Here is a 25,962-nt window from a genome sequence, read left to right on the forward strand (position 1 = left end):
TGGAATAAAGTGTTAACACTTAAAACATATAATTTGCAAAGCAACAAAATGAGGGGGTTCATTTTGCCATATAAATTATGATTATTGCTGAAGAAAGAAAAATTAGGGCACATTTTGAGTGACTTCTCAAATCCTCTTATATTTCATTAAAAAAATTCTGATATGCAGTCTCCCAAGATGGCCACCAGAGACAAAAGAGCCCAAATGTAGCCCAAATATCAGCCAGATGTAGCCCAACTATAGCCCAATAACAGAATGTCCCAGAGTGTTCTAAAGAACAACTAGAACGCTAACAGTCTTACTTATGACAAAAGTATGGCACACCTGAAGTCATCTTGATTGGAATAAAGTGGTAACACTTAATACATTTAATTTGAAAAGGAACAAAATGAGGGGTTTCATTTTGCCATAGAAATGATATATATATATATATATATTCACTGAAAAAACCATAGGTTATAGACCATATATAGTTAGGAATTAGCATTTAAAAAACCTTATTTTACTCACACAAAACCATTGAAATTCGCATATATAGTTAGTTGCACTAACTATATATCGCGCACCCGCAATCCACTGCTGATGATGTCACATATTACATCATTCATGACATGGTCAGTGACATCACTGATGACATCACTGATGACATCACTGATGACATCTCAAATGACATCACTGATGACATCACTGATGACAACATCCAGTGACTGTATGTTTCTGTAAAGTTAAAATATGTCTTACATATTGAAGAATGAGTGGATGTATAAGTGTCTGGATGAAGGATTTAGTAGGTGCATGACTGACTGTATGAGTGAGTGATTAAATGTGTCTCACTGAGTACATGGGTTAGTGACTAAACTGTCTTAACTTGTGCATCATTATGTCTGTTGTTCTGTAAACTGCTGCATGTGTTGATCAGTAGCTATATGAGTAACTATATGGGTTATTGATTGGTTGCCCAAGTATTTGTATGGGAGACTGAGGGTGTGTGTGGGGGGCTGGGAGGTGTATGACTCTGTGCATAGATGTGTGAGCAGTTGATTCACTAGATGTATGGGTTCAAAAGTGCATGTGGAAACAGCTGTATGGGCAGTTGACTGTGTGCCTGAGTGTATTGGTGAGTTAATGGATATCTCAGTGCTACATGTCAAAGTAAGTACATATGTAAAACACAGTATATGTGAGAGTTGACATATATAAATGACTGTGCATAAGAGCCAGTGAATGTGTGAGTGGCTGTATGGATCATTGTGAACTTGTATCAGGGATTGTATAAGAGAGTAAATATGTGTTTTTATATGTTTGAATAAGTAAGGTGTGTATAACTGTATAGTTGAGGAAATGGAGGTGTGATTGATTCTTTGCATGACTGACTAGGTGTGTGAGTAACTCCATGGATGAGTGACAGTCTGTGAGTGTCTGTTTACACTGATTGTATCTAAGGTTATATTAGAGTCTGAAGAGGTTCATCGTATTATCACATGAATTATATCATCAGTGATGTGATCAGTAATGTCAAATGAGATGTCATCAGTGATGTCATCAGTGATGTCATCAGTGATGTCATCAGTGATGTCATTTGAGATGTCATCAGTGATGTCATCAGTGATGCCACTGACCATGTCATGAATGATGTAATATGTGACATCATCAGCAGTGGATTGCGGGAGCGCGATATATAGTTAGTGCAACTTATAATATATGCGAATTTCAATGGTTTCTTGTGAGTAAAATAAGGTTTTGTAAATGCTAATTCCTAACTATATATGGTCTATAACCTATGGTTTTTTCAGTGAATATATATATATATATATATATATATATATATATATATATATATATATATATATATATATATATATATATATATGAATGACTCACTATAAAAAAAAACAGTTGTCTGTTGTGCATGAAGTCCATGCTCACTTACAGCATTATCGGTATTACAGAAGGGGAGGCATAAGCATCTGTGGCCTCTTTGTTCCACTGTGGTACTCTGAATATGGCCCATGGTATCTACCTATGGCATTTGCAAGTTATAAATAATATAACAAGAAAGATGACCAAAAAGATCTGGGATGATTGCCAATCAAGTGGCAGAAAACATTTTAATTTGGCTGACTGTAAGAACCCCTTCACCTCTCAACCTTTTTTGTAATGAACAAGGGGCCCCTTGCTAGAAGCCCAACATACCCATGTCACTGTTGATGTCATTAGCCTGGTCTGGTGGCTCAGTGGCCTAAAGCAGCCACTGCAGGGGCCTGTGTGTGACCTCATGTTAATAGGTTCAAATCCCGGCGGGTACACTCAGACTTTCATCCATCTGAGGTCGATAAAATAAGTACCATTGAGTTGGGTAACAATAAACATCTGTAATCGTGCGCTTTACAAATACACCTGTTATGTTATTAGGTGGAGAATGAAGAAGTAAAAGGCTGTATATGCTGAAAAAATGCTAAGGTTTAACCTGGAAAATGGAGGACCTCAGCTTTTCAGTCTGGAAAGTGCACAGTTTTCCCACTGAATATTCGCATAGAAATAGGAAATAAATACCACTCATTAAACATACAATCTATGTGCAATGTAGGCTGTTTATTAACAGACCTTGTAGCAATATTTCCTGGCTCTACACATGCTTCAGATATCTTCAGGCACAGTGAACCATACAACTGCTGTTCAGGAGGACACATTGGTGATTACTTTCTATTAGGTATTTATTTTAAAGTATAGCTTGTATTTTCAAATATAAATTTGCACTAATTTAAACTGTAACATTATTTTTATGTTACGTGACAGAGCATATGCTCTCCAAACTCCACAGAAGCCTCTTCAAACTCCTCACTCATGCCAACAAAGGCCTCAACAATTACGGACCCTCCTACATCATCAATAACTGCCTGATGTTCCACCAGATAATCAGTAAGCTCCCCTCCCCCACCCTCATCCTGGCCCACATCCCCTGCATCCATCAAAGCCGCTGTGGAGATCGTGCCTTTTCCTACCTCACCGTCAAGTCATGGAGAGACCTCCACCTGCGCACCTCCCCTTTACTGGAGGAATTCAGAAAGAAGCTCAAGACCTGGCTCTTCAACCACCACAGTTACCCGACCAAGACTCACAGAACCCCAGGGCCTGGAGACTGCTCAAGGTGACAAGGCGCACTTTATAAGACCTTATGATTGATTGATACTTCAGTCATGACCCTATACCTGAATATTACAACACATAGCCAGAGAAGATACAAAGTTACAGACGAACCAGGGCAGTAATTGAGCACATTTTTGGACTAGATTTTGCAGACAGCCAGATAGTTGTGGTGTTTTGCAATATTTACATGAAGTGGCATGCAAAAAGCAGCTCAGGCAGTGTTGTGCAACATTGCTAGCAGACGGAGACTTCTAATCCAGCTTGAGGTCAGCTAGAGGTTAACAGCTCTGATAAAGATGAAGAATTACCACCACACAACCCTAGTCATGCTTCTACAATGACTGCAGATGGAAGGGATAGATGGGCATACATAACAAAAACATTTTTATGGTAACTGCTTTATAAGTGTATTATAATGTTTAAAAATATTTATGATTTGGCTTTCAAAAATAACTTTTAATGTCTCTTTCTAACTTTGTAGGAGCTGGTCTTTCAATGTTTGTTTCAGAAATGTCCCCTTCTCTTGCAGCAGCCTGACTATGAGTACATCTTCATCTTATCACATCAGACACTGGCTAATTACTATGGCGGGATGCTTCCTCAATAACTAGAGCAACGGTTGCCTGATCACAGGAACATTTTTGCATAGTTTGCAGAAATTTCAATAATGATCTAACCTGGCCCATGTTTTTATCTTGATCATTGCTGGAATGTGTAATTTTCTGTTGAATATGTATGATTCTTCTGCTAAGAAAACTAGAGCAGAAGCCAAATTCTCAACATTCTCATAATTGCAAGGTGATACCTTTTATTATGTTTAGTTTCCTCAATGATGTAACAGCATTAGTTAAATATTTCAATACTATTAATAGAAACAATCCTTCATCCATGTTTCTGCCAATAATATTTATAGCATGAAGTTATTCATTTTGTACATCCAAAACATATTTTTCAATCTGCACATATCCCTGTCTGGAAGTTCTTGCACCTAGCTTATCGTGGTTTATAGAAGGCTGTGTCCGAAATCGTAGAGTTATTTGTCTTCTGAGTCTTTGGATGTAGATATTTGATCTACATCATATAGACGTACATGTATATATAGAAGGTCTTGTTGTTCATCTTCTGTGATTTTTTTTCTTTCACAAGCAGTAGCATGACTTGTACTGCCTGTATGCAGAGGAATATCAATGATGGCACTTTGCAGATCGTTTCCTTCATGCTAAGTATGTTCTTCTTGGCCCTCTGATATGTTTGCCACATAAACTGTAGCAAAAAGATTTAGTAATAAAACTGATTCAATATATCACTCTATAGGTGCCAAATGGACTAAAGAAGAATGTTTTGTATGTGTTATGTATGTTTGTATTTTGAGATGTAGCACATTTATTAAAATTATAAATTCTAGAACAGGATCCTCTGGAAATATTTTGGGAACCTGAAGGACTATTTATATTTAGTCTTCATTGACCTAAGAGCAGCCTTCGATCTGATCCCTAGATTTAAACTCTGGGACTGCCTCAGGTCTATGGGAGCCTATCAAATTGAACTTAGGGTGTTTAGTAGTACTAGAAGAAGCCAAATCCTTTGATTACCTGGGCATACAAATCAGTAATTCCCTCTCATGGCACTCCAAATAGAGAAAGGTAAGGCTCTTATAGAGCACAAAGCAGCTGCAATTTTGGAGACTGCTCAGGGCTACCAAACAGAGGGTGGTTTTTCCTGCAGTAGAACTATATAGGGCTGCAGTTCAGTCATCCGCCCTATACGGGGCTGAGATTTGGGGAGCGACTGCTTTTGACCAGTTATCGGTGAGTGAAAATCACTTTGTAAGATCTTTACTTTCCCTAACACACTAGACCACTAGTGTATTATGATCTATCCCTTAAGAGGATTAGTGATTTGGCCATTCCAGGACCATTGGCTCACTGGAGGAGAATCTGGTCTATCCCAGACTTCAGCTTGTACTATGAAGGTCTCCATGTACTTATGCAGTTATATGGGAATACAGCCACTTCCTGGATGGCTCATGTTAAATCATGGCTCATTAAACTGGGTTTGGTAAAATTGTGGATTAAGCCCTCAAATATGAATTCTGCTTCAAAGGTCATTTTAAAGAATGACTTTAGGGGTATATGAATTTCAATCTCCACAACATTACCAGGAGTGATAGTCGAGTGAATGAATCTTTATTGTATTTAGTTATTTAAAACCATTACAATAGTACATATTATCACAAATTATATAAAATAAAAGAGCTAATAACATGTTCAAGTGCTAGTTTTTAGAAAGACATGATTCATCTAAAAACAGCACATTTTAAATACCAATATTAATTCATTACTCCTGGGCTGTAGTGTTGTAAAACAAAGTAAACCAAATCTTCTTAGTCCTATATATTTGAAATTTCCTTAAATAAAGAGGTAATAAACTTGACTCCCCTACATGCAAGAGCGGCTGAGCACCCATTTAGCCAGGTGATAACGGCTTGCCAGCATGTGCAAATTCCCATATTTCTGAATAATGATTTCCGAAGAGTTTGCTTTGTAGTAATGGAATGGGACAACACAAAATAGATGAATTAATAATTCACTCGTTTACCACATAGTCTGCAAGAAAGGTTCTCTGGCTGTTTTTTACAGGATGGAACGAGGTCTTTAGTTTCCATAATACCAAACCGGATTAACATAAATTGATGTTTCAATCTTAATGAGAAATGTTGTGCCAGATACCATTGAGGACCTATGCTAGAAGAAGAATTTATTACTGTCCAAGCATGTCTCCTTAGTGCAAAAGCATTTTTATCTGTTACATTTGATGACCTTCGCACAGCAGATCTTAATACTTGCTTGAAAGAAGCCTTTCCCAACCACCACCAATGATTTTTTAACTTACAATCCACCAACCGAATCACCTAAGTTTTATTTAAATTCAGATCAAGCCCCATGTATTTATTGAGGGCATTCATACTCCGTTATAAAACTATTGGTGTTTTAGTTACTAGGGCTATATCATTCTCATATTATAGACAGCCCAACTTCTCTTTCGCAAGCAATGGTGGATGATTATTTTCTAAATCCAAAGCATATGCAAGATCTGAGAAGTATCAATTAAACAGGCTTGGGGCCAAAAAAACATCCTTGTTTGAGACCTATATATGTTCTGATTTTAGATGTTGCAACTTCCATCCCCATTTTAACTTGGGCCCATGTTTGCGTGTATAGTTCCACCATTGACCTTAATAAATATTCCGGTATTCCCCAATCCTCTCCATAGTTGACCTCTAGGTACATGATCGAAGGGAGATTTGATATTGATAAAACATTCAAACATGCACGTTTTTTTCTGTTTACCCTTCTCTATTAGCAGGGTTAAGGCTGTAAGATTGGTCAATGTCCCCATTCCTGCTCTGAATCCTGTCTGGAATTTTGGTATTAGCTGTTTTTCTTCCATCCATATTTTTAGGTGTTCCATTAAACAGGATGCATAGAGTTTAGATTCAACATCACTTAATGCTATAAGCCTGTAATTGATGGCTATTCCTGGATTACCATTTTTGAATATGGGCTGAATAATGCTACCTTTCCAGGACTCCGGTATCTGATTTGTGGAGAAGAGATTGTTAAACATTGGAGTTAAGAATTGAGCCCAATAATCTACGTCTGTTTTAAATAAAGCATTTGGAATACCATTTGGATATGATGCTCCCTAAAATGTTAATCTTTTTATTATTCCTTTAAGTTCATCTATACTGCCCAATAGGGTCCTTTATATGGGAGCTTATTTCCTCTTTACTTTCTGTGTCCCTTGAGTACTTTTACAAATGACCTGAGACCACAGAAGATCATTATCGTCCAATGTTCCCAGCACTAATTTACAAATCTCCTGAGAGAGTAATATCTCATTAATGTTCTTTGTTCCCGCATCTGAGTACATTGTAGAGACGTAGGCTTCCCAAGTTGCTGCATCTATTCCTACATCAACTTGTCACTCCTTTCCTAATAAACGTAAGTCACCCCTCGTTGAGTACCGAGACAGGCTTAGAGAGTGAACTATACCGGAAGCCCATGGCGAGGAATTCCCTCCTCCTGTATGAAAGTCAACACCCCAAGTCTCTGAGGGATAATCTGCCCTTTGGACAGTTTCTCCGTGTTCGCCGGAACTGTTCCACCCCAGGAACTTTCAAACGCCATGCAGGCGAACTCTCTAAGCAGTTGACCGCCAGACATTACCCCAAAAAACTTGTCCAGCGGTCATACAAACGGGCAGCTAACAACCACCGAGCTGCTTTACTTGAACCTCGAGCAGACAAACCACCTTTGGATCGCTTGACATTAGTGAGTACCTTCAACACAAAGTCTAACTACGTTCAGCGAATTATAAAAAAACACTGGCGTATTCTGAACAGTGGCAAAGAGAAAATTGATTTTCCGCTCTTTGCCTTCAAATGCTCTAGAAACCTAAGGGATTGTCTGATACACACTCGCCCCCGAATCACACCAAGGAGAGAGGTAGGCACTTTGTGGGACCTGCCTCCTGTGGTGGGTCACCATCCCTGCGGAGCATGTTCTGTTTGCCCTCTGACATCTAAAACCACGAGCGTGGATATTGGCACTGATCGGCCTTGGGAACTGTGACAGTTTTCTAACTGTAATAGTTCCAACCTGATCTACCTTATAACCTGCACGTGCAATGAACGTTATGTAGGCATGACTACGAGAAAGGTCCGCCTGAGGATGCAGGAGCACAGAAGCACTTTTCGTTGTAAAAGAGACATCTCGAAACTCACTAAACATTTTATAACACATAACCATGCAGAAACTGATTTTAAGTGGCATGTCTTGGAAAAACCATTTATTCCGCCACATGTTAGTGATGTGTCTAGGTTCCTGTTCCTGCGAGAACAAAAGTGGGTTTTTAAACTGGGAACTGATAGACAAGGACTGAACGATGACATACCCTGGTTCAATCTATCCTAAACATACCCGCAGACAGATGCGATCGTCATGATCTCTACTTAAGATGTACTGTACCTGCTGATTAATCATGGTGATTGTATCCTTACATACCTTGCTGCTAGCAGAGACAGTCACTCATTTTATTCCATTTCTATTTGTGTGCCCAACAGTTGTTTGGTGATACTCACCATTCATCCGGTGCGGAAACTATGTAGGCTCTTCGAGTTGAGAGTATTACTTCCCCACTCTCTAGCACTCCTTGATGAGTATATTACACACTAGCAATATCCCTCACCCACCCTTGTACATACTGAATTCCGGGTTTGAGGTGGGATATATATTTATATATGTTGCGAGGACATATAAGAAAAATTGTCATGACTGTATCCCTTCATCAACTACTGAGCGTAGTAATTTGACGCTTTTTGGTAGTTTTCTTTCACTAGCTCTCAATCTCGCCTCATATCGGGTGAGCAAACACCATCGGGGAAGATATACCAGAAACTACATTAGTCTCTGAGGTGACATCAAATTGTAGTCCGCCTCCTGGAAATCTCGCGAGATCTCGCGCGATAACTTTATCCAGGCATTACAACTAAACCGAATGCAGACGGAGGCACATTCCCGACCCCGCTGCCATTAATGCAATCTCTTACATCAGTTCAGTGTAGCCCTTTAATCGTGAGCGAACATCATCGCCACTCATGGTGTAAGGTGTACCAGAAACTACACAAGCTCTGGGTGTGACTTCATTTTGTAGTCCGTCCGCTGGTAATCCCGCGAGATCTCGCGCCAGAGCACCACTCGGCATTACGACCTAACCGAACACAGACAGAGGCACATACATGACCTCCCCTGTCATTAATTAATCCCATACTTTAGTAAAGTGAGGAGAGACAATGCGAAAGACAAGTCCAGTCATTACAACCCTTCGGTATAGCCCCTCCCCCGTAGGTCCCGATTGGTTGTATTTTTCAATTCAGACTAATGAAATGGAAGGAACGAAGGCAATTCCATGCCTCCCCCTGACTCAGTCACAGTCGGAGACAACGACGGACAGGTAGGAATACAGCCCAACCTTCCCTCAAAAATAATTTTATATCTAGACTGCTTTTTCAGCCTGTCTACTATCTTTTAACCATTGACTAAGTCCCAGTAATGTAAGCACAGACTTACTCTATAGCTAACCATGGAAGGGAGAGGAGGGTAAACAGGAACCTGCTGGTAGATGTTGGTTAACTCCTTGCATAGAAGACCGTGTGACTTCTCGTTCTGTACATGGTCAGAGCAGATCAATGATTGATCCCTCTGTCCTCTGTATTTATGAAGTCGGTTTCTATTCTTGTAGAGCGGGGTCTCACATATACTGAGCCAGGTCCAGGAAGAGGTGAGGTCCACTCCCCGGACACTCTGGGTGAGTAACGAAATTGCATATCTTTTGAGAAATGATGTATCTCTTTTAACAGACCGTGGTAGCTGAATGTGACTTACTTGTACGTTTGTCCCCAACAGACACTATTAAGTCACCAGGTGCCGATGAGAGGAGTTGACACAGATGAAGGAATAATATATCCTTTACTGGTTTTTCACTTGTGTGTTTTTTTGTATAATTTTTTCACACTTTAATCACTAGTAAGCAGTAGCATAGATATAGAACAGAGACCCTGACGAAAGCCTGGGGAATCTCCCGGTCTGGCTGAAACATGTTGGTCTCTTCGCAGCTATTTGTGTGGACTGCGATGATTATGTTACACTGTTCTTGTTTTTAATAGGGAAGGGGCTAACGTATATTAAAACTGGATTTTGTTAAGTTCCCTATCCTTTTTTAACCACCACATACATAATTTTTGCACTGCACATTCCCATCATATCAGCACCTTGTGGTAGTACCTAGTGATTGTGGGTCGCTACCCCGAACTGAGTATCAGGGTATGCTGGTGGTCTCAATGATCAAGAGACACAATACCCGATAAGGATTACCAAATGAGAATATTGATTCATACAAGACTTTTGATGGGAATCCTCAACGAGGGGTGACTTACGTTTACTGGTGCCTCACATTTTGGTGATATGGTCTGTTAGATCTACTTTGCTTGTTCCCATGTACATTCGACAGGGAGACAAGATTATAGAATCATAATTTGGATTTCTAATTTAGACCCCTAAGTTTGTTGTTTATTAGTCTAGTTTCAGCGGGGGATAATACTTAGGCTTGGTCTCAAAACATCCCTCTAGCCCTGCAATAGTGTTTGGTTTTTCACTCCTTTCCTAATACCAGACCATTTACTATTTGCTGGAAATGTTTTGCTATTTTGTTGTTTATTTGACTCTAGACGTTTATTCCGTGAATCTTTCCCAGCAACTTTTCCTGTATTTAGTTTTTAGTTTTTGTAAATTCTGAAGCGAGATGGTGGTGGATCTAATTTCTTGTCCTTGAACCTGTGCCACTACTCTGGCTTCTCTTGTTATTTGAGCTTTTTGCCTGCATAATTCTTTGTTATTACAGGGATTCTTTATACTACCCCCTCCATCAATATATAAAAGCCCATTGGCTTTTAGTGGACATTTAGCTAGCAGCAATTCTCTCAAATATTGCCACTCTGTTACTCTATTCTTGAATTCTAAATATCCTGTCTCTTGCAGAGAATTGCTTTTTATACACTCAATTGATCCAGCAGCGTGATAGACTTCCAACATTCTTTCCTTAATCCTCTCACCTCACCATTTTAAACATTTTAAATCAAATGTCATCGGTGGAGACATTAAATTATGTTTTATTGGAATATGTGTATTATTATGATGGATCCCAATTATTTGCGCAAAATGATCACTCTCTGAACGTGGTTGGATGTAAAAATATTCTACATCAGGTAATGCAGCCACATTATTTGCAATATAATCGCTTTCTGAACCTTTTGTGCCACTTACAAAGGTAACCGATGCCGGGGAATCCCCCACTGAATTTCTATTTAGAATTCTGAATCCTAGTTTCTACAGTTTGTTCATAAACATACCCCTGATCCGATTATTCCCCTTTGCACCAGTTTTTCTAAAATCAGTATTAAAATACCCACTTATCAGTATTATTGCTGAATTACATTGCTGCTTCAATGATTTTAATGTTGTAATCAATGTTGCCATATGAGCCACTTTCTTTGCTTTATTCGTATGTAAATAAACATTTATGAGCAATAGAACCTTACAAGGTGTATTTGTTCCATTTGTGATAACTTTCATAACCAGAAGCCAGTTAAGACCCATATTCAATTGCTCCATATCCCAATTGTATTTATTTGAACAATAGGTAGTGAGACCTCCTTTTGAGTGACCATATTTCTGGGATTTTTTCCGCTGGGCAATGAAAACCTACATACCCCACTATGTACAGTGCCTCCATGCACCATGTTTCCTGTAGAAGAATGAGGCCATAATTCTGCAAAAAGGATCTTGTATCCTCCTCTGGTAAGATGTTACTCAAACCATGAACTTTCCATGAACAGATATTCAAAAGGGGTAGTTGTGTTTCGATTCGTCGACCTTTATTGTCAGGATCTACATAGAATTACTTCCATGTGTTGCCTTTTCCCCCTCGGTTATGAATGAGCAAATGAGCTTTCTGTCCATAATCCATGGTGTCTCAGGAACTTTTATTCGGGTCTTCACAATGGTTATATTTTCAAGCAATCTTGTTTTATTTCCTGATCCCACTGCTCCCCTTAACACTGTGCCTCTTGATGCGAGTAGTCCTTCTCTTGTTGTGACACATAGGAGAGGACCAGGATATCTCGGAGGTTCATGTTTTTGTAACTCGATACCCATTAAGTTAAAGGTTAGTTGTTTTTCTCTTATTTGTTCTGCTATAGTTGTCGTCGCCCAGGTTGCAAGGGTTGCTTCTCTATCATTTCTAATAGGAAGTGGTCCAAATCCCACTGAAGACAAGTCTATAGAGGAAATGTATGTTAACTCTTCAATTTCGTTTATGAGTTTTATAATGGTTCCGCTTATTAAGGTATCAAAAACCCCCTTTGAATTATAATTAGGGATGAATAGCACTTTATTTCCCTGAATGACGTACTCATATTTGTGCACATACCTCATTGCCCGTTTGTCCTCTTGAAGATCAATAGGCTTGATTTGTTGAGATGCTGTTATATTATTTTCAAAGAAGACAATCTGTTGTTGTATTTCTCCTATTGAGGAGTCAAACATTGACCCTGTCTTTGGGATTTCCAACTCCTTCCTTGTGAATTTTATTACATTCTGTTGATCTCGATTTTTATCCTGGTTAATTTCTACAGAAAGGCCCTCTTTTGTTGTTGGGTGGTCCAGCACCAGCTGCACCTCTTTAGATGTTTCTTGTTGTCTTTCCCGTTTGCTTGAGGAGGCAACTTTAATTTAAAATGTTTTCATGTTATTTGTTCCTGCATAAATCCATGTTGAGGCTCCCGTGGCCCTACCAGCCGGGCGTCTGTTTGCTTGCTCTGAATGCATCCAAGCCCCAGATTCCCTGGGTTAGTGTTATCTGTGGTCTCCATTGTTACACCCTTGGGGCCTCATTTATGAGGCCTTGCGTCAGTTTTGCCCTTCCGATGTGCCACTTTTTGTGAGGCATTGGCGGCGTAAAACATGCCTCCTGTTGCGCACTATTTTCAAAGTGAAGCATCTAAGCAGATGCGTCTCTTTGTAAACCCCTGCGCTACATTATACCTGCGTCAGGTATAATGTATGCAGGGGGGCGTTCCCCTGCAAAAAGCCTCGTAGAAATGACGCAGTAAAAGCTATGAGATTTCACGGCGTCACTTCTAGGACGCCGTTGCGTCAAAACCTTGCACGTGCCTCACAGCATGCGAAAACTGACGCCGGCCCTTTCACATAGGGCTTGCCCATGTGAAAGAAAGGACGCTTGCTGGAGTTGCGTCACTTTTGTGACACACTCCAGCAATGCATCACTTTTGCGATTACAGATACGTCAGAAATACTGACGTATCTGTAACTCCTTGGAACATGATGCGTCATACATTAAATATGACGCACCAGGTATGTCACAAGGAGTACGCAACGAGAAGTGACGCATCGCTGCTTTTACGCAGCGATGCGTCATTTCTCATAAATGACGCCCCTAGAATCTACTTCCTCTACCTTACACTTCTCACGGTCAAGCTCCCATTTATTATTTTTAGCGAACAATTGCATTATGGAATTCTGTTGCACGGTTTTTCCCTTGTTTCCATGCTTTACTTTGCCTTTTCCTCTCGCTTTTTGTGGAGACTTTCTCTATTTTTGTGTTTTCATGGCTTTCAACTTCTTGGGTCTCATCATCCTTTACCTCAATTACTTGGTTAGAGAAACTGGTCTCTCTATTGCCCAGTACTGCTTCACTTATTAAATTATTTAATTGTTCCGATTGAAACTCATTTATTGGATTTATTGTATGCTTTGTTACAAGTACCTTTCCCGGCTGCGATCTTACCTCTGCCAGTATTTCATTAAGAATTGAGGACAAAAATTGTGGTTTATCCCCTAATAATGCACATTGACATGTAACTTGCTGTGTGTAATTATGATTGTGTGCTCTTTGAATGAGGTAATGTAGGGATTGCAATTTCTTATCTATGTACATAACATGAACTGCCAAGAAATTTAAAATGTCCAACTGTAGCTCTTGCTGATCTACCTGATGATGTTTAGCAATTGTCATGCCGTCCATAGTTGACAAGAGGGCACCCCAAGACCCGCGGTATTTATATTGCCTAATGGTTCCTTGTTGATTTTACCCTTATTAGGGTCGATTTGTATCGGGAACCTACTGCTTTGTGCAGGAAAAGAGCTTAAGCTGAGGCTCAAGCTGGTTGAGGTTAAAGCCCCTGAACCATTCAGCCACACTCAATGCTTACTGTTTGTGCTGCATTTGCTTTATTTATTGAATGGATCATTTCTGAATGTTCAATTAATGGTTGCTCATAAGCCATTGGCCCTACTAGGTGCTCCGGTTGATCCTGTTGTTCTACCTGTATATCATTTAAGTTTTCCCAATTGCTAGGTTTCAAGGTTGAAAAATAATCTTCTAAGCTGTTTTTATGAATATCTACTTGTAATATTGCTACATTTTCTGGATGCCTATCTTGCTGTAAACCTTGGCTCCGCTGCTTATATTACAAGTGTTAGACTTCTTGTGCACCGTCTTCTTTACCATGCGTTGATTTGCAACAGGGATTGTAGCATCCTTTGATTGCGAGGTTAAATAATCTGTTATTTTGTCTCCCTTTTTCGCTGTGCATAAAGCACATTTTCCTTTTTTTGATGGAATAGTTGTAATAGCTGTAGATGTATCCAGCGTTATTATGTCGTCCAGAGATAAAGCTGAGTCTTGCTCTATAGTTGTTTGCCTGGTTCTCTTTGATGGCTTATTTCTTCGCTGCATTGTACCAGTTCTCGCATTACCAGATCGCATCACTAAGCACTTAGGTTTGATCGTATGTGTCACCTTATGTAAGTAATAATCATAAAAAATTCCTATATTTCTCCCTTACCCTTTGAACTTGGCGCTCCTTAGCACTCAGTACATCCAGAAGCAGGGCTGCCGCAAGTGACCTCTACACAGGAATAGGGCCAAGCGACAAGAACACACCCAATCCTTGCGTGGCCCAGAGCAGGGGTGGCAAGAGGCCAACTCATCCAGCAACCAAGTGCTGCTCAGCTAGCACCTGCAACACCCGACCACCCACCGGTCAGTGGCAGGTCAGAAGCAACCGGCAAAAAACCTGCAGATGCCCGCGGGGCAGCCCAGCAAGCCACACCGAACAGCAGTGCAGAGCAGGAACAAGTGCTGCCGAGGCCGCCAAGTCCAAGAATGGAACCAATAGCCAAAAACAATACACAAAAAAACTTGCAGAACTACACTACACCCAATTGCGCACATGACACAGGACAAAAAACATTGATGTATTCCAAAAACGGATCACAAGGAGTTTTCTGGTTCTTGTTCCTGCTCCTTCAGGTTTACGGAGTGAGAGTGGGGCCGATCACAAGGACCGCAGGCTGCACCCGGAGCTACCTAGGCCAACTCTGCAGGCTGACTGTGGCTCCCAAAAATGGATCCCAAGGAGCTTCCTGGTTCTTGCGCCTCCTACTTCAGGTTTGCGGAGAGCGAGTGGGGCCGATCAGGAGGACCGCAGGCTGCACCCGGAGCTACCCAGGCCACCTCTGCAGGCTGACTGTGGCTCCCAAAAATGGATCCCAAGGAGCTTCCTGGTTCTTGCTTCTCCTCCATCAGGTTTACAGAGGGTGAGTGGGGCCAATCAGGAGGACCACAGGCTGCACTCTGAGCTACCCTGGCCGCCTCAGCGGGCTGCCTTTGGCTCTGAAAAACGGATCCCAAGGAGCTTCCTGGTTCTTGCTTCAGCAGGATTGGGGAGGGCGAGTGGTGCCGCTCAGGAGGACCGTAGGCTGCACCAGGAGCTACCCAAGCCACCTCTGTGGGCTGGCTGTGGTACACCTTCCTCAGCTGCTGACTGCCGGCAGCTGCACTTGCAAGCCAAAATGAAAAATAGATAAATACATTCATTTTTGCTGGCCTGGGTAACCGGACTCACGAAAACCTGAAAGCCTGCGAGCTTGCAGGCTTCGGATCCGGATATCAGAGGGTCAGAAGATCGGAGCAGCAGCCGCAGGTCCTCGCGTCGAGTCCTCGCTTGAGGACTCGACGCAGGACTGATAGTCTTACTGGCAAGTTTTTACTTATAAAACCAAAACCATATTGCAAACCCTACATGGATGAGATTACACCCTCACTGGCCATAACTCTTTTTTTTTAAATCTAGGCATGGTACTTTGCACTTAATAGTTTTACCTGTAAATGGAACAAGGAGAGCACTGGTATTAACATTAGGAATAGGTGCTCTATTTGCCCTGGTAGCACAGAAACCCTTGAACATGTTTTGTTCTGCAGCCCATTGTATTCCCATCATAGAGTGAAATGGTTAAAGCACCATTGCTGAAAATTAGGGTACCGGCGTTATTTACCAGCCTTGCCCATTATGAGAACCCACTAGCCATTACACAGTCTTTTGTGAGTAGCTTTTTATTAGCTGTAGGTGTGACTCAAAAACTGCTAGGTCTTCCATTTTAGCCAAAACCCACACTGTATTAGGCAAAGGTGAATGCTGATAGTGATGACTGCACCTACATTCTTTGGAAACCACCTTGTAAAGGTGCACAATGTGTAGTGCTGCCTAGATATGTGTAACCCCAGGTGGCACTAAAATGTGTAGGGCTCTTATTATACCTAAACACATTTTTAGATTTACGCATGTGTTCGGGGAAGTTTTATTTATTTTGAATGTCAAGATTGCATTCATTCTCTAGCATTTTTAACTTATTTTATTGAAAAATCCTTGTTTTGTTCTGTATTGCCCTTATGAGGAAAGGTTACGCTAAGTTAACCCTGTGGGTATATGTTTTATCCTCACACTTATTGTACTTTTATCATACTCGTTTTAATATGTGTTTGGCTTGATGTTCTGTGACTGATAAAGCATTATACTACCTTCTTAAACAGGACAAAGCTTTGAAATATGAAGGGTGTATAATGTTTTCCTGTGATTTAGAAAAAGTAAAGCAAGTTTTAAAGAAAAAATAACATCAATTCTAATGGTCTGCAAATCCCATAACGCATCTCACCATGCTAAAAGAATGGTTTTTTTTATTTCGTAGTTTTTTTTTTGTTCAAAATATTTTATTGAAAATGTATCATAATAAACAATAAGCAAGACATGCAGAAAAAACTAACAGTGCAAAAGATCTAGTAAAATACTAAAGATACAACAAATTGCTAATTCGTTTTCAATAAAAGAAGGTCCATTTGTGCATAGCAAACTTAAAAAGGGGAGGGAAGGAGAGGGAAAAATATAATATCAAATACTTATTAGTAGATCAAAAAGAGCTACAATACCATATCTATATATATATATAAATAGAACAATAAAGGGCAGAAGCAATAAAGATATTATTAATTTGATAAATAGCTATCAATAGGATTCCAAAATAGATGATAAGAAATATAATTCTGACAAACCCCAGACAAGGATAACTGAGCACCTCTTCTTGTAAAAATAATCCAGGACCACAAGCATGAACTGATAATTTTGAAACATCTTTCCAACAAAAAGTAATTGATTTTAGCGCAGCTGAAATTAAGAAGGTAAATAATTTACATTCAAGATCATTTAAATCTTGGGACAAAATTACAGATTTGCAAATTAACATTTTATATACTTCTTCCTGAATATGAAGAATCTTCTGAATAATGGCCTATACTTCTGTCTAGAATTTGGATAATAAAGGACAAGTAAAAAGCATATGTTGTAGTGATCCAGGGTGTAAATTACAATGCCAACATGTATCAGATTGAAGAAGTTAAGCGTGAAATAATCGTGATGGAGTCCATAAGCAATTAAATAAAATATAAGAATTAGTTTGAAAAAGTGAAACAGGTAACCATCCAGACATATTAGAAATCCATATATTTTCCCACATATCAATAGATAATGAAAGCGATAATTCATGATTCCAAAACGTAGCAATCATATTTATGTTACTGCCTAGATTATTGGACAATTTTTTGTAAAAAATAGAAACACCATGAGCATTGGATGATATGGTTTGAATATAAATAGATAAATCAGCATGAATATTAGATGGAATAGCTTGGGAAAAGGAACCCAAAATCGAATTACTTAAATATTAATATTTTATAAGGTCAGAATCAGGCAAACCAAACTTTGTTTGTAACATTTCAAATAAAATAAAAGTATTATTAGAATAAACATCTTTAAGATAAAAAATACCAGCTTTAATCCATGAAGACTAACATTTCTATTTAGTTTAATAACATTGCTATACCATAGAGATAATTCATCAGTATTGGACATGGGATGTTCAAAAAATGAATCAATATCATTGAAAATAATTTTGCCGGATTTGAGGATATGGGATTTATGAAAAATGATGATTTGTTAGACATTGTTAACAGTGTGGGAAGTAGAAAAGGATTTATAATGGATTTTTCAATATGGAACCAGGTAGGAGGATTATGTAGACGGGAATGATAAAACCAAATAGCACTTTGTTTTAGAATAAACGCTTTATAATAAAGAAGAAAATCTGGAATACCACAACCAGCATTACATTTAGACATTTTTAATTTTTTATAACTAATATGTTGTGCTTTATTATTCCAAAGAAATTTGGAAAGGAGTTTATCAATATCTTTATAAAATGCTAATGGAAATCGAATGGGGACCATGGCGAGAATATAAAATATTTTAGGAGCAACATTCATTTTAATAGATTCCATTCTTCCTCAAGATGAAAGTTGCAATGTAGACCATTTAGATGTTTTATCTTTGATATAATTTAAAACAAAATCACTATTTAAAGTTAATGTTTATTTTATAGAAGAAGAGAATAAAATACCCCGATATTTTAACTTATGTTTTTGCCAAATAATTTCATGCATGGGAATCATATCATGAGTACAAAAAACATTTAAAGGGAAAAATTCAGTTTTATTAGTATTCAATTTATACCCAGATATCAAAGAATATTTTGCAATTATGTCAATTAAGGAAGGAAAAGAGGATAGTGGATCACTGATAAATAAAAGTACATCATCAGCATAAGCTAATGTTTTAATAATAATATTTTTAACCTTAATTCCTGTAATAGTTTCACATTTTCTGATAGAGGCAAGAAAGGGTTCAATTCCTGTTAAAAACAATAACGGAGAAAGGGGAAATCCTTGACGTGTACCTCTGAAAAGAGAAAATTGAGTGGAGACTTGGCCATTGATAAATGGGTGGGCAGTAGGAGCAAAATATAAAGCTGAAATCATATGAATAAAAGTATCACTAAAATTAAAAGACGCTAAAGTATGAAATAAAAATTGCCAATGAAGTTATTCAAAGGCTTTTTCAGCATCCAAAGCCATGACTCCTGAAGGGCTAACTAATGTCTGATCATGTTCAATGACATGTAGCATATTTCATGTATTATTAGCTGAGTATCTATTCTTCATAAACCCTGACTGATCAGGATGAATAATAGAGCCTAATGTTGGGGATAAACGTGTGGTCAATATTTTAGAATGTAATTTACAATCTTGATTTATTAAAGAAATAGGACGATAATTAGCAACAAGAGTGGGGTCCTTGTCTGGTTTAGGAAGAACAATAATTAACGCTTCCGTAAAAGAACCAGACATACTTCCTGATGAAGCAAATAATGTAAAAAGTTGAAGTAAAAAAGGGGAGAGTTGGGTTTGGAATTCTTTATAAAACTCTGCCGGTAAACCATCAGGACCCGGAGATTTATTTTGTTTGAGAGATTTTATAGCAGATAAACTTTCGTCCTTAGTAATGGGTAAGTCTATTCCAAGTTTATCTGATTGAGAAATCTTAGGTAAGTCACATGAGGATAGGAAGGAGTCTACCAAAGAATCATCATCAAATTCAGGTTTATTATATAATTTAGAGTAAAAGTCCAAAATTAATTAACAATATCTTTATGCCATAAGGCAAGTTTACCAGAGGGGCTATGAATAGAAGTGATTTGGGTTTTGTCTTTTTTTAATATGAAGGTAGTTCGCTAAAAGTCTTCCAGATTTATTTGCATTGAAACTAAATTTAGCTTTAGCTTTAGAAAGTTGGATACCCGCTCTTTTACTAAGAATAGTAATAAAATCATAACGTAACTTTTGTAAGTTATCCCTGTATTTCGGATCATTAGAAGTAATAAAGAGCTGTTCATATTTCGCTATCTGTTTTTCCAAACGTTTAATATTTGCATTGAAGGTTTTATTTTCATGGGCCATAATAGAAATAGTAGCTCCTCTAATATATGGTTTAAAAGCATCCCACCGATTAACTAAAGAAGTAGAACGTTCAGGATTCAATTGAAAATAATCATTGATGGCAATTAAAAGTTTTGGTTTGTTGTGTTCATTGAGCCCTATGGCAGAATTCATTCTACATCTAGATTGTTTAGGAAATGTTGAATTTAGATTTAAAATACAAGAGATCATAGCATGATCAGAAACATCAATATTTCCATTCATAGGGGTTTTTATAGAATTAATAAGCTGTTTTTGTCACTAAAATATAATCAAGTCTAGAGTGTGAATTGCGTGGATTAGAAAAGAAAGTAAAACTTTTATCCATAGGGAAATGAAGACGCCATATATCGACTAACTTAGTAGTTTGAAGAAACGTTTTAAAAGCAAAATAAAACTTGGAGGGATGAAATTTCGTTTGAGACAATCTATCCAGTAAAAGATTAGAGATAACGTTAAAGTCACCAGCCACATTCAAAGGAACATTCACAATTTTTAGTACCTCTGTTGCAAGATTGGAACAAAAAGTAGGGTCATCCGCATTGGGCCCGTAAACATTTAGTAAGAAAATAATAGAATCATAAACGTTAACTTTAACAGTTAAGTACCTTCCTTCTGTCTCAGTAAATGTACTCAATAGTTGGCAATGAGACTTCTTTGCAATTAATATCGCTACACCATTTTTCATACAATTGCAGGAGAAGAAACTATACTGTCAACCCACTTCCTTCTCATATAATCTAATATTTTATCATCAACATGAGTTTCCTGTAAAAAACAAAAATCGGCTTTGGAACTGCCTAAATAATCTAAAATCTAAGTACGTTTAACTGGATGGCGCAAACCTTTAACATTTAACGAAATTACTTTAATGTTAGCCATAATGGAAGAAGAAAGAAGAAAAAGATAAGAAGAGGGTAATGAGGGAAAGAACATATAAGAAGGTGTGAGTAGCTCTAGAGAATATAAAAGGTATAGGAGAGGGTAGAACATAGAAAAAAAGACAAACAACAAACAAAACAACAAATATAAATATGAGCAGTGAAACGCACACACGCTCTACAAGCATGACCGAAACCGTTGGAGCCCTGAATTATGACGGAATAATCAGAAGTATGTCAGTTGAAAACATATTGTAAAGAGTTTAAGTAGTAGAATCATGAGTGTCCATTGGGTGTTGAAGTTGTTGATCAAGAAAATGGCGCAGTTCTTCAGGCCATTGAAAAGATTTTGAGAAGGAATCCTTCCATATGCGCATTGTTGAGGGATTGTTGAGGGATCAAAAGACCGTACTGCAACAGTTTCTTTTGCAAAATCCTGATGAATAAAGATTTCCTGATCCTAACCAAATGATGATGACGAAACACCTTAAATATCATTAGCCTAGGCCTGGTATGTTGAGGATTATGATGGGAAGGAATTCTGTGAGCCTTATCAATTTCAAATTTTTCAGGGAATTTGAGATTTAAAAGACCAGGAATTAAGTTCTCCAAGTATAATCGACAGTTAGTTCCCTCCACCTCTTCTGGCAAATTAAATATGCAAAGCTTATATTGCCTATTGCGATTTTCTATTTCCAAAAGATGTGAGCACATAGAAGATATTTTCGCCACAAGTGGGGTAAATGCCTCGACTTTGACTTTATTATCTTGAATTTTAATGGCGTTAGCAGAAATTTTCATTGATAAACATGCCATTTCTTTATTTATTTATACTCTTGTATAGTGCTGGAAGTCAACCCCCGAAAGGGTATCTCCGCGCTTACACTTTACCAAAGAGCCAGGATCTAGTACTGAACAGTGAAATGAAGGGGGGAGAAACCTAACAGGCGACAAATAAAAAAGTTTTCAGGGACTTCTTGAAGGATTGAATATTGATAGTATTTTTGAGAGCAGGGGGATGTGAGTTCCAAAGGATGGGGCCTTTGTAGGACAGGGCTCGCCCTCCCTGCCTAGCTTTTTTTATCCTAGGAACCTGAAGTTGTTTCTGACTACTGGAGCGCAGGGTACGACTGGGTTTATAGGGTTTGAATATTTCTTTTAAATATTTAGATCCATTGCCAAACAAACATCTGTGAATAGTGCAGCAGATTTTAAATTTTACACGCTGTCTAATTGGCAACCAGTGGAGTTTTGTCAAGAGGGGGAGTGAGGCAGACCTTTGCTGGGCATTGAGAACTAGTCTCGCAGCAGTGTTCTGGACCACCTGTAGTCTCTGTAGTTGTTCCTCATTTGCCAAGACCAGCAGGCCATTACAGTAGTCCAGTCTACTTATAACCAAGGCCTGGACGAGAGTCTTCCTATAAGAATCTGATAGGAATGGGAAGACTCGTCGTAGCAGTCCAATGACCTGGAAGCAGGAACCTGCTACTTGATTTGTGTGCTCTTTAAACAGAAGTGTTTTGTCTAAGTGCACACCGAGATTCTTTGATGATCTTTTTGGAGCTTGGTGTTGGTCCTAAATCCGGGGGCCACCAATCCGGGGACCACAAAAGTGTGGCCTCCCCAAACAGAATTACCTCAGTCTTGCCTACATTGCACTGGAAGCGATTAGTGGCCATCCAGTAAGATATTGCCCTCATTCCGTCCGCAAAAGATTTTTGTATTGCAGGCGTTAGGGTTTTAAAGAGGAACAAAAGCTGAGTGTCGTCAGCGTACGACACAGGGGTGAACCCATGAGATCTTACAATATCCGCCAAGGGGGCCACATACACGTTGAAGAGTGTGGGGCTTAGACATGAGCCCTGTGGCACTCCCTTGGTGAGCTCCCTTGAGATAGAATGGTGGGAGTCCAATCTTACCTCTTGTTGACGATCCGAAAGAAAGCTTTCCAGCCAAGAAAGAGCTACACCTTCTATTCCCCTCTCCCTCAGACGATCGAGAAGTATCTCATGAGACACAGTGTCGAAGGCAGCGGATAAGTCTAACAGCACTAGAATCATTGAGTTTCCTCCATCCAGTGACATCTTGATGTTATCAGTCACTGAGAGGAGGGCAGATTCTGTGCTGTGATTGGGCCTAAATCCAGATTGAGAGAGGTCTAGGCCCTCCGCTGCCTCGATGTATTTTGACAAGTGAGTGTTTACGTGTCTCTCGGTCATCTTGCTGAGAAGGGGTAGGAGGGAGATGGGTCGGAGGTTGGAAAGGTCGGTCCATGGAATTGCTGCGTTCTTTCGGATTGGGTTCACCACTGCTTTTTTCCATTCTGTGGGCACAGATCCTTCCCTAAGAGAATGGTTGATCAGTGTTTGAATATGGGGCCTAAGCAGATATTGCAAGGAGGCAGTTATTTTAGCTGATAAAAAATCATCTGGGGATCCAGATTTTATATGGCTCATAAGGGAGGTGAGATCTGAGTCATTGACTGCTGGGAATATCGTAAGTGTGGTTTTACTCCGTGTGGGCAGGATGGAAGGGGAGAGAGAGTTATTACTATTTTGATTGGAGACCAATAAAATTTTGTCATAAATCAAATTGATTTTATTTTCGAAGAACAAGGAGATTTCATCGCATAATTGTTGGGAAAAGTCATCAGGGCTTTTGCATGCGGTAGGTTTTACAAACTCCTGAAGAATTTTAAATAATTCCTTGGATCGATTTCCCGCTTCTGCGAGTTGTTGAGAGAGGCTATTCCTCCGAGCAAGTTTGATGTTTTTGTAATATTTAGTCTGGGCCTCATGATGTGCTTTCTTGTTTTCTTCGGTTCGTGTTTTTCTCCACTTCTTTTCCATCCTCCTACATTTCTGTTTTTCTGTTCTAAGCTCCTCGGTATACCATGTTTCCTGTTTGGTGGCCGGGTATTGTTTGTGTAATTTTAGATGTGCTATTTTGTCAATTGCTTCTTTGAGAGAATTGTTGAATTTGGTTAAAACGTTCTCTATACTATCTGTCTCTGTGGAAATGGGCTGCTTCCATTCCTTTTGCAGTTCCTCTATGGTGACTTTATGCCACTGTGGACGCCAGACAGGTGGTAGGGAGTTTTTATTAGAGGGCTTATCCGCCTTAGATATTGAGAATTCCACGATGAAGTGGTCGGACCAAATTATTTGAACCGGGGAAAGACATTGTACTTTGGGGAAATTGGTGAATAACAGGTCGAGAAGGTGACCACCTATATGGGCGGGCTCGTGGTTTTGCAGAGTCAGACCGAGGGAAGATAATTCAGAAACCAGGGCGATTGTTTCAGGGAGTGCGGGATTATCAACGTGGACATTAAAGTCTCCAAGAAGGAGGAAATCTTCCTTTGCTTTAAAATGTGGGGCCAAGAGTTCCAATAGTGCAAGGGAGAAGCCTGTAGAGGGCCCCGGAGGGCGATAGACTAAGGCTCCTTTCCAGAATCTGTTTGAGGCATATTGCATTTTAAAAATTATTATCTCAAGGAGAGGGCTGTGCTTCTGTTATAGTATTGTGATCTTCAGATGTTCTTTATGCATGATGGCTAAGCCGCCACCTGTTTTCTCTGGGCGGTCAAAATGGACAAACTTATAGCCAAGAGGAACCCCCACAGCAATTGCAGGGACCGTATGAGGTTTCAAACAAGTTTCCGTTAGGAAGCAAAGGTCGGGTTGTGTGGTATGTATTAGGTCCCATACCTCTAGTTGATGTCTAGGTAGGGAGCGAACATTTAGGAGAAGGCACTTTGTCCCCTTTGTCCCTTTAGGTGGAGTTTGTTCCCTTTTATCTAACATCTCAGTACAGGGTTTTGTGTGAGAGGCTTGATATTTGCAATATATGCAGGAGAAAGGGCCCTCGGGACACGGCCAGGAATCTCTGGAGCATTCTGTGAGAGGGGTAGGTCTGAGGTGTAACAGAGTTTGCGCCGAATACCTGATGTGAGAGGCCCTTGCAGAAATGATAGGCGTGGGTGTCGGGTCCATGGCCCCTGGTCCCGTCCTGTCGTGGACGGGCGCAGATGGGCAGGACTTTGACATGACTCCGGCGCAGATCCGGCGCGTCCGCAGTACGAGTCCGCTGGGTGGAGTCAAAGCTGTTCTTTTTAAAGCGCTGCTAGAGCGCGTCACCCGCCTGGCCCACACCCAATATGGCCGCCAAAAACCGGAACCCAGCCCTCAGCATCGATACTCGGCCGAGGGTAGTCCGGAGGCAGGGGAGGGGGGAAGGAACACAAAGCGCTTAGGAGCGCTAAGGAAGTCTCTAAGTCTCTAACGCTTATTAATCAAGCGATGTAAATCACACGATGTTAAAATGCAGGGAGAATGCTAAAATGCACAAAGTTAAAGAAAGAGACCTCCCGGCTTCCGCCTCAGGTGGGAAAAGGTTGCTTCTGTTGGTAATCACTGGAACAGGCTCACTATTTCCTTTTTAAAGCGCTGCTAGAGCGCGTCACCCGCCTGGCCCACACCCAATATGGCCGCCAAAAACCGGGAACCCAGCCCTCGGCGTCGATACTCGGCCGAGGGCAGTCCGGAGGCAGGGGAGGGGGGAAGGAACACAAAGCGCTTAGGAGCGCTAAGGAAGTCTCTAAGTCTCTAACGCTTATTAATCAAGCGACGTAAATCACACGAAGTTAAAATGCAGGGAGAATGCTAAAATTCACAAAGTAAAAGAAAGAGACCTCCCGGCTTCCGCCTCAGGAGGGGAAAGGTTGCTTCTGTTGGTAATCACTGGAGCAGGCTCACTATTTTCTTTTTAAAGCTCTGCTAGAGCGCGTCACCCGCCTGGTCCACACCCAATATGGCTGCCAAAAACCGGGAACCCAGCCCTCAGCGTCGATACACGGCCGAGGGCGGTCCGGAGGCAGGGGAGGGGGGAAGGAACACAAAGCGCTTTGGAGCGCTAAGGAAGTCTCTAAGTCTCTAACGCTTATTAATCAAGCGATGTAAATCCCACGAAGTTAAAATGCAGGGAGAATGCTAAAATGCACAAAGTAAAAGAAAGAGACCTCCCGGCTTCCGCCTCAGGAGGGTAAAGGTTGCTTCTGGTGGTAATCACTGGAGCAGGCTCTCTATTTCCT

This window comes from Lissotriton vulgaris, chromosome 8, assembly GCF_964263255.1.
Source record: "Lissotriton vulgaris chromosome 8, aLisVul1.2, whole genome shotgun sequence".
In the NCBI taxonomy this organism is placed as follows: Eukaryota; Metazoa; Chordata; class Amphibia; order Caudata; family Salamandridae; genus Lissotriton; species Lissotriton vulgaris.